This window comes from Nicotiana attenuata, unplaced genomic scaffold (genome assembly GCF_001879085.1).
Source record: "Nicotiana attenuata strain UT unplaced genomic scaffold, NIATTr2, whole genome shotgun sequence".
NCBI lineage: Eukaryota > Viridiplantae > Streptophyta > Magnoliopsida > Solanales > Solanaceae > Nicotiana > Nicotiana attenuata.
Genome location: NW_017672841.1, coordinates 33,643 through 44,856, shown reverse-complemented (window position 1 = coordinate 44,856; position 11,214 = coordinate 33,643).

Here is an 11,214-nt window from a genome sequence, read left to right as displayed (position 1 = left end):
CCATTGTGTGTTTCTTGCCTTTCGCTCTTTTCTTTACTTTCCTCTCTTATTTTCCCTCTTTCCTTCTTTTCCTTTTGCCATGGGTTTTCCTTGTTCCTATTCGCTCCTTTCCTCAAAATTGTTTTTCCGCTCTTTTCTTTCCTTTGTTTCCCTTTTATTTTCTCTTGTTTGCTTTTGTTTGGTTTCCTATTGTCTTCTCTTTGTTTTTCTTTCCCTCTTTGTTTTCTTTCCTTTCTCGTTTTTTTTTCACTTTTTTTATTTAGTTACGGTCGAATCCTATGGAGATTGCCTACGTATCACGACCCCGCGTGAATCAGATCGAGCGTAGTTCTGCAAATAAAAAATAAATGCAAGAAATAAAGAAATAATTTTTCGGGAAATTTTCAAATTTTCATTAATAACAACTACAATTACAAAGCTACCAAACTATTTGTTGTTCTTTGTCTCAAAAAGGGAAGTACAAAAACCAGACTCAAAAGCAGAAATACAGACTCGATTATCTAGGAATACATTAAAGCTTCAAATCCTGGGGCCCGCGGGGCATCTCTCGGCATCGCCGCGGGCCTGCGCAAGACTGAGAAGGTTTCAATGTCAACTGTGGTCATCCTGGACGAGGAGTTTTAAGGAAAAGTGTGACTATTTAAAGAAAGCTGACGACTTATTGTGACTTAAAAGAAAAGTGGCTATTTTCAAAAAAAAAAAAATTATTTAAGAAAACAAAGACTTGGTTTTGCAAATACGGCCTCTCAGCACTTCCGGGAGGGAGATTTTAAGGTTGTGCCCGCAAACCATGTAAGAAAAAACTCAGGGTGGCTGTTCTTGCAAAAACGGCCTTCCAGCGTCCTTTTAGGAACATTCGGCTTATTTTAGACAAGAATGGCATCACCCGACTTAAAAAGTTAAAATTTGACATTTTGGCAATTTTTCAAAAAAGGGAGGTGTGGACCCGATGAGGGTTGCCTACGTATCTCACATCCGGTGAGAATCAAACCTGTGTAGTTCGGGCAAATAAACCTAACTATTTTTTAAAATAAGACCCTTTTGCTTTTGTTGGCAAATACACTATTTCTACAAGCAAGATTCTTTTTTTTTTATATTTTTTTTTCAGTGACAAATAAAAAAAACTAATTTGAAAATAAAACTTTTTTGTTTTTGTTTTTCTTTTCCATTGGTTAAACAAACTAAAAAAAACTACTTTTCTTCTTTTTTCTTTCATTTTCAAAAATCCGGCAGCATTTCGGCACTACTTGGACATTGGTTTTTCACAACAAATGGTCACCCTCACTTAGTCCTAACACTGCTTATTTTCATAATTCACTCATTTAGACAAGCCGATCAACATGCAAAGCCGAGCAAATAAATGCGCAAGTGGCACGTAAGATGCATCAGGTTGGTCAACTTATTTCAGGTCACCTGCCCTAGATGGACCCAACCCCTGTGTTGAGTCCCCTAAGTCAAATGCACATGATGCAAACAAACGTCCTACTAGGGATCCGGCATGAGGTTTTGTTCTTCTAGGTTTAACCCTAGGTTTATTGGTCTAGACCTAGCTTACCTGAGCGGACAACTCGAGCCGAGGGGGAGGCAGCGTACCGGGGATACAGAAGCTCCGCCGGCTTTTCAACTTATCCAAACCTCGTTCTAAATGGAAAAGACTCTAAGCAGAAGAGAAGCTACACGAAGTGCACCCTTCTCCATGATGTAGCAGATTCAGAGAGAGGAAGGGATTCGCGACAGTTTATATATACATTTCACCAAATATCAAAGCGGTAAAGCATTTAGCACATAGGCATGAAACATGTAGGAAAATCAGATAAAGCCAAATATAACAATTTAACTGAGCTCGAATTCTTGAACCCTGAACCGAAATTCTGGGTTCTTGTCCCCAGCAGAGTCGCCAGAGCTGTCACACCTCCTTTTTTCGCTACTACACCCCGTGAAGGGTATAATAAAAGGAGTTTTTCCAATTAAACGACAATCGAAATAGGATTCGTTTATTAAGAGATTTAGAGTCGCCACTTGGGAGATTTATGGTGTCCCAAGTCACCGGTTTGAATCCCGAATCGAGGAAAGGGTTTGACTCTGTATTACAGTCACGAACCAGAAATCCGGGTAAGGAATTCTGTTAACCCGGGAGAAGGGGTTAGGCACTCCCGAGTTCCGTGGTTCTAGCACGGTCGCTCAACTGCTATATTTGGCTAAAATCTGATTTTTATACATGTTAGACCTATAGTGCAATTTTAATTTTTGTCTCTAAAGAATCCTAATTAATCAATTTTGTCAATTGCTATTATTTAAAGTGAACAAAGAATTTGGGCTACGGTTCAAGTCCACACTCGAACAAGGGGTGAACCTCTTAATTCGAATATGCTACTTAACCGGAAAGCCAAAATCCTATGCTACAAAATTAATCTCAGATTTAATACTCACAATTATTGACTTTGGAATTTGCCCCAAGATAATACAAATGAAAACCATTGGCCTTGGGCCTAAAATGGGCAGGGCTATGACTTGGGCCTTGTATCAGCACTATTGAGGCCCAGATCAGATGGTACAGGTTCTCAGCCATGGGCCAATAAACGAGCCCAAGCAAAGCAATGGAAACTATCCTAGTGATTAAGTTTGACATTTGAGACAACGAGTAAAAGGCCCAATCCAATTGTCAGTTTAAATCTAAATCGGTTACCCAATCTAGTTCGACAAAACGCTGTGAGCACTCAATTGTCAGTTTAATGACTGAATTAATGCCACTAAATTTAAACCATAATTGACATGCTGGGAAGTTGATTGTTTGAGCTCATAAATCACCTTTAGTTATCCATCTTAATTATAGAGTCAATTCACCAACAATTCATTCAGGCAATTGAACTTAAATCTACGATCTATTATGTGCAACAATTCCAAATGATAAAAACAATTTCAAATGCTACTGACAACCAATTTTCTGTCTTAGTAAGCAATTATCATATGAAAATAAACGCCACTACACTTAGGATACTACTCTAGCATGAATAAATTCCAAATTCAAAGTTAACTGTCCATTTTCATTGCATATGAGACTTAACTAGTTTCTGATTTCGATCCAAACCCCTACTTTTAAATCTGATTTCGAATGGCGACTCGAACTCAGAAATTTAAACTAATTCAAATTAACACTACTAAATATAAAGGTCCTCCAATCAGAAGAAGTAATCAAATTAGTCCATAGTGCAGACAATCCTTGACTACAGTCCCATAGTTCAAAATTCACGTCATTACAAACCAACACTAAACTATATACACAAGTAAGCTAATAGATCTAACTATTTACACATTATTCAAATGAGGACGCATCAGGAAGCAGGGAATGCAAAATTGCTTTATTTCATTTCTGTTTCAACAGCTACATTGAAGTGATGTTGAGAAGTGTACCTGAATTACAAAATAAAGGAGATGAAGAAGGTCAGCAGCAATTTTATGAACCAGAAGCAGACAGCATGCCACAACCGCTCAAAATCAGTCTCAAACCCAGGTTCAAAATGCAAACAAAATCCAGCAAACCATATAACTAGCAAACATACCAAAATTTGACTCAAACGAAGCCAAACCACTTCTGAAGTTTCAGTAATTAAGGTTCAAGCCTGGAACTAGAATCAATGCCTAGAACTCCAATTGACCTCAAAAATGCAATAAAACAGTGCTTTTTTTTTTTATTGTTCTTTTCTGTTTGTTTTTTTTTTTTGATTTTTTGGGCAGAATCTAAGATCTAAAGAGGAGTTTGAACTTTTATTGTTTTGAAATTCAAATTTTTAGGCTCAGATCTGCAAAGAGGGTTTTGGGGCGAATTTTTTTGGGGTTCCAAACTTGTTGTTCAAGGCAGTGTACACTGCCTTTTATAGGCAGAGATGAGGGAGTTTCAGATTTTTAACTTTACAAAACAATCTCTCTTTTATTTCTATTTAAACCTCTATTTATTGACTTGTGTCTCATGTTACTACCCTTAAACTTCTAAAATTGTGACTAAAGTCCTATTCTAGAAGACTCTAGAGCATTCTAGTTTCAGCCACAGCATTCTTATGCATTTCAAAGTACCAAAATTACCCCTGAACTTAAACAAAAATTACAGCTATAACCAAACAGTTTCCTAAGGTTTGAATTGTCAACTGTTGAAGAGTAATCCTAATTTAAACTCTTGTTGAACTATTAATAGAACCAAATTAACAAGCAACGATTAACATAACACTTTGGGGTCATGAATTAACTGATTCACATTATACTAAACCAGATTAAACTATCAATGGAAAAAAACTAACACAAGCTCACCAATCAGAATTAATAACCAAAGAAAACAACGAACAAAATTATAAACAGAGCAGAATCAGACACTCAGCAAAAATCAACTAACAACATTTAACAAAATCCAAACTGAAACACTCAAAAACAAAGACATGCAGGAAACTAATTCAAATGTTAAAGCGACCTAATTAGGCTAAGTGATTAAACAAAAATGAAACAAGTTTAAACCAAAAGGAAGTTCAGAAAGAGGAAAAGGGGACAAAGATGAGGAGGAACGACAGTAACAAATATGAACAAAAGATAAAGAAACTTACTAGTCTAAGAGCTTGAATTCAAACATTCCAAAGAAAAGCGGAGCAGAAGCCTCAACACTTGAGTCTCAAATTGGACTTTTGAGTTTCAACATTCAAGGAGCTTGACTGTCATTCGAGGTATAAGGACGATGGAGTCAAGATGAGGGAAGGAAGGCGACCCTAGGGTGTTAATTTTGGGCCAAACGGGTGAACTAGGGTTTTGGGGTCAGAATTTGATTCAAGATTCGAACGGGTTGAGGGTAATTCGAAGTAAAAGGGGTGTGGATTCGTAATGGGGAGAGTGAGGGGATTTGGTGGTGTTAATTTGGAAGTGTTTGGAGCCGGCGCCACCATGTGCGGCGGTGGCGGCGCCTAGGGTTTCAACGATTTGGGGTTTTTGACAGGGATTTGAACCATGGGGGTTTGAGGTTTGGAAAGAGGAAGACTTGGGGAATCTGTGGTGTAATTTTCAGGTGACTTGGACAAACGCCGCCCGCGGAGACGATTTCCGGCTGGCGGCTTAGGGCGGAGAGACGGCGGTGGTAACGCCGGCGTTACAGGGGGGTACGAGGAGGGTGAGAGATGTTTTTAAGGTTTGGGTGGTTTTTGGCATTTTTATTAAATATGCCAAACGAATTTGGACCGTTGGATTGTGAGCCATGGACGGTCAAGATCAAAAACTAACCAAACGACGACGTTTTTTACTAAAGGGGGGCAGGCCGTGTTTGGGTCGTTCAGGGCTGGCCTGGGGTGTGTTTGAGGTGGATTTGGGGCTTTGGGTTCAATTTTGGCCCAAAATCGGGCAATCCATGAAGACCTCCCTATTTCCTTTAATTTCCTCTCCTTTTATTTTAATCTCTTTTATTTATTTTTTTGTATTTCATTTGTATTTTTCCTAATTTTATTAAAATGCAAAAATTAAAATGAGACCTAATTTATTTTCAAAATTAAGCTAATTAATTTCTAAAATTGTTCAAAATCTATTTCGTGACAAATTCAACAATTAACGATTAAAAAATGCAAAAGTGGACTATTTTTGGTTATTTTCTTCACTTTTTGTTCTACAAATAAATTAACCACTAATTAATCCTAAAATATGAAATTAGGTCCTAAATGCAAATGTCAAGCATATTTTTTGATATTTCGTATGAATTAAAATGCACAAATAACATGCAAACAATTAACAAAAATAACACAAAATTCACAAAATTGTAAAATAATGAAAGAAAAATCATTTTGTTTGAATTTTTGGGAATAATTCACTTAGGGCAAAAATCACGTGCTCACACTACTCCTTATGGATTCATTTTGACAACTGTACTGGACAGGCTGAACGTCCCCTTGAAGAAGTGGGAAAATGCCTCCAGTAAGGAGCACTTTGGAATCAAGACTCTTCAGGCCTGTGATTATCTGCTAAGTGTTGCCCCTATTGAACCTGGTTCATCCGTAAAAACTCCAGTGAATAGCAAAGTTAGAGCTTTGATGCAAGAATGTGGGAACAAAGATGCTGAGATATCTAGGCTTCAGGCTCGAGTAGCTGAATTGGAAGAAGAAAGGAATGGGCTGAAGGCAGAACTTGCAAAAGAAAAGGAAAAGAGTGAAGGGATGCTACAAACAATGCTCAACCTACTCCAATCCCAACCCTCCAGTTCTTCTAAGCCTTAGCCATCTTTGTCTTAGTTCCGAACCATTTTCCCCAGTGACCCAGATTAGGGATTTTTCTTGTTTTTGCTCATGGTTGGTAGTTTTTGTTCTTTCTTTTTGTGGACTGTACTGTAGAAGCAATGCCTTATCAATGACAATTTGCATTTCTCTTGTTTTGTGATGATTCTGCTCTTAATAGTTATTTTTGTCAAGTTGATTTTTGATTATCTAAAGCATGCTTTCACTTGCAGTTGCCCCAGTGGCCATGAGTAATGATTAACATTCTAGGATTCACATATTTATGCAACTTTTCGATGATGCCAAAAGGGGGAAGATATTGTGCTTTAAAAGAAATTGTGTCTATTTTCTGAACAGTGATGTTTATGACCTAATTAAATCTGGCCCTTAATTATAAGTAAATTTTTCGAGTGATGATATTTTAGCTGAGTTCCACATGTTCTAAAATCAGTAAAAGCACAGAGTTTTTCATCATCAAAATGGGGGAATTTGTTGGCCCAAGATCAGTTGAAGTTTTGAAGAATGACAAACGAACTCAGGGAAGGACCAGGTTCATCTAAGGAGACACAGTTGTTATGGCCCATACACATGAGATGCACGTGAAGAAGATAAATCCTTGAGATCAAGCAGCAATATCTTGATGAATATCTTCTGAACTGATCGAAAAGATTGCATATAGGATAAGGAGTTGAAGTCTCCTTATGAAAAGAGAATTACATCCGGATCAAGAATATGGATTAGGAGTTAGAGTTGTTCTTGGACTCGAATTGTCAAAGGAGCCACAATTCTAGTTCTTATCAAACTCTGATTACTAACTCTATAAATATAACGATTGTTCTCTTTTACAGGTGATTGCACATAAGCTGAAGTTAAACCAAATTGAGAGCAAAAGAGCTAGGCGATTGTTGCAAGCAATTTGTGTGTGATACAAGTGTGCAAATCTGAAGCTACAAGAACTAAGTGTGAAGAACCAATTCCATTGTGTCTTTCTTTATTTCTAGTTCAATTGTAGTAGGTGTTTTAACATTGTACCTTTCCAACTGTCATAGAAGCAATTGTATTAGGTGCATTGAGTATTCAAGTTAGAGTTAACTTGAAAGTGTTGCAACAGTTGAGGTTGTGTGCTACACTGGGATTAGAGTTAATCCTTAGGTTTACAAAGAGTTTTGTAAATGCTGTTTTTGGCTCATTGAAGTTTAGTGGATGTTTGGGAAAATCCTACTGAGTAGTAGGTCGTGGTTTTTTCACCTTTTGAGCCAGGTGTTTTCCACGTAAAATCTCTGTGTTCTTTATTTCTGTATTTTAATTCCGCAAACAGTAGAAGTTAGAACACCTAGAAGAACCAGGTTCTTCTAGTGTGAAAATTAGGTACCACACAAATCACCCCCCCTCTTGTGTGGTATTGACGTCTAAATACATCAATTGCATATAGAGACTTGAGGTAAATGTGTTTGCACCCGTAGACCTTGGAGTCACCTTCGTCTTCCCTCTTTTACTGTTCAACTCATACAGTCGTATGTATTTCAAACTCTATTTGTTGAACTTCTAATAGCTCGTGTATTCATGACTCCAGATCTTTAGGAGTAAATGTTATTACATGGCTTATGCTGGTGTTGTATTGGATTGAGTTTCTATCAATCGTTATTTATCATCACCTTGTTTAAACTGTTAAAATTTGGCTATTTAACTATCTCGCATCAGCTTTCCTAGCAAGTGGATGTTAGACGCCATCACAAGCCCGAGGTTGGGATTCCAGGTCGTAACAAGTTGGTATCAAAGCAGTAGGTTGCCTAGATCTCACAAGTCACGAGCAAGATTAGTAGAGTTTAGAAGATCGATACAGAGACGTTTATACTTATCTTCCAGAGGCTGTGGAGTTTAGGAAAAATGTCACTTCTTTCTTACTCTGTCGTGCGATTTTATTCTCTCATGTATGATTGAACCCTTCTATTCTTGTTCTCTCGCAGATGGCGAGAACACGCACTGCATCTACCGTAGGACAGGAGCCGGAGCCCCTGTGGCAGCTACGACTAGGGGCAGGAGTCAAGGCCGAGGTCACGCCAGAGCCGAGGCCGAGGCAGAGGTAGAGCTCAGCTTAGAGCTCGAGCAGTAGCACTTGCATATCCTAAGAAGTGAGCCATTCCTGAGCCACTGAATTTTGCTTCCTTGTACCCCAAGAGAAAAGACATGATCCTAAGAAGTGAGCCATTCCAGAAGTGCTTTTTCTGTCCACAAGATAACCTGCATAGTCTGCATCAACATACCCAATTAGATTAAAACTGTCACCTGATGGATAATACAGCACCAGGTCCTGCGTTCCTTTGAGATATCTCAGTATTCTTTTAGCAGCCTTCAAGTGAGATTCCTTGGGATTTGATTGAAACCTTGCACACAACCCCACACTGAAAAAATTATCAGGTCGACAGGCAGTGAGATAGAGGAGAGACCCAATGATGCCTCTATACATTGTTTGATTCACAGGAGTTCCATCTTCATCCATGTCCAGTCGAGTGGCAGTTGCAATGGGAGTGTCTATCACCTTCGATGCTTCCATGTCAAACCCCTTCAAAAGTTCCCTGATGTATTTTTGCTAACAGATGGAAGTACCCTTTGGGGACTGTTTTACATGAAGACCCAAGAAGAAATTTAATTCTCCCATCATGCTCATTTCAAATTCACTTCCCATAAGTTTTGCAAACTCTTCACGCAGCGAGTCAGCTGTTGCCCCAAAGTTGATATCATCAACATAAACCTGAACAATAAGCAGGTTCCTTCCTCGTTTCTTTAAGAAAAGAGTGTTGGTCAATTTTTCCCTTTTAAAACCATTTTCTAAGAGGAATTTTGACAATCTTTCATACCAAGCTCGAGGAGCTTGCTTTTGCCCATACAGAGCTTTGTCCAGTTCGAACACATATTCAGGGTGCTCATGACATTCAAACCCTGGGGGTTGTTTCACATAGACTTCTTCCTTAAGAAGTCCATTCAAAAATGCACTCATGACATCTATTTGGAAAAGGGTGAATTCCATATGATATGCAAAAGCAATTAGAATTTTGATAGATTCCATGCGAGCCACTGGAGCAAACGTTTCACATAGTCTATCCCTTCCTCTTGATTGTATCCTTGGACAACTAACCTGGCCTTGTTCCTTGTGGTAATTCCATGTTCATTGAGCTTGTTTGTGATACCCACCTGGTTCTATAATGGTTTGATCTGTGGGTCTAGGTACCAGGTGCCACACATTATTTTCTTCAAACTGATGCAGCTCGTCTTGCAATGGCAATAATCCAATCTACATCTTTCAAAGCTCCTTGATGTTTTTGGGTTCTATCTGGGAGAGAAACCCGCTGAGAAAGCAAGTGAATTTCTAGCTCTTGACCTGGTTTGTACTCCAGAATCTAGAAGAGTGTGATGTTGTCTTATAGGGTGAGAGCTTTGGTGTCCTCCAGTTAGACGCCTGAGGTTCACTCTGAGAGGAGGGAAGTATGTTTGGATGATTTTCCTCTATCCTTTTTTCAGGTGCTAGTGGAGTTCCCTAAACTGCATCAACCACCCTTTCTTCAGCTTCTGTGGTTGTGATGAGGTGCTTGGTTCTGTTGATGAATGAGGAGCATTGTCTTCATTTGGCTCCTTTACTTGACTCATCATATTGCCTTTTCGTTTGTCATGTTAATGACTTCACCAGGACAAGTAAGGGTTCTCCAATCTTGATCTTCCTCAACAATCTTCTCACATGATGGATAAGATCATCAAAGATGACATAGACACTCTCCTCAAGACATTGAGTCCGCTTGTTATATATCTTGTAAGATTTCTTTGAGAAAGAGTACCCATGAATTTTCTTTTGAGAAGAGTATCCATGAAATATTCCTTCGTCACTTTTGGCATTGAATTTACCAAGCTGGTCCTTTCCATTGTTGAGAACATAACATTTGCATCCAAATGTTCTTAGATGAGTCAGCTTGGGTTTTCTTCCATTCAACAATTCATAAGGGGTCTTATTCAGAAGTGATCTGATCATACACATGTTGACTAAATAGCAGACAGTGTTTACAGCTTCACGCGCAGAAATTTTTTGCAAGTCCCACTGTCAATCTAGCATTGTTCTTGTCCATTCTTCTAGAGTTCTGTCTTCTTCTACTACTCCATTTTGCTGGGAGTTCTAGGCACTGGGAAGTTGTGAGTGATTCCATTTTCATTGCAGAATTCATCAAATTTGACATTGTCAAATTCTGTTCCATGATCTGATCTGATGCATACAACTCTAGACTCCATCTTCACCTGGATTTTCTTCACAAAGGCCACAAATACCTCAATAGTTTCATCTATTGTTCTGAGAAATAGAGTCCATGTGAATCTGGAATAGTCGTCCACAATCACAAAAATGTATCTCTTTCCTCCTCTGCTTTGTACCTTCATAGGTCCACATAGATCCATATGCAGGAGCTCAAGCGGCTTTGAGGTGCTCATATCTTTTTTGACTTAAAGGAGGACTTCACATGTATTCCTCTAGCACAAGCATCATACACCTTTTGAGTCTTGAATTGTGACACAGGCAGACCATGGACCAGGTCCTTCTGAATTAGTTTGTTCAGAAGAGAAAAGCTTGCATGGCCCAATCTTTTGTGCCAAAGTTCAGCATCATCGTCAATAGCCTTCAGACAACTCAGATCACCACTCTATAAAGATTCGAAATCAACAACATAGATGTTCTTGTATCTTTTGGCCACCAATACTACTTCACCGGTCACAAGGTCAATGACTGTACATATTTTGGACAAGAATTCCACCTTGTTTCCTTTATCACAATTTTGAGAAACACTTAGGAGACTGTACTTAAGCCCATTGACATAGTACACATTCTCAATAGAGTGAGTGAGTGACTTCCCAACTTTTCCAACTCCAAGAATGTACCCCTTTTTGCCATTACCAAAGGATACACTCCCTCCTTGCAAGGCTTTTAGTGAAAGAAAGTCTGTGGTGT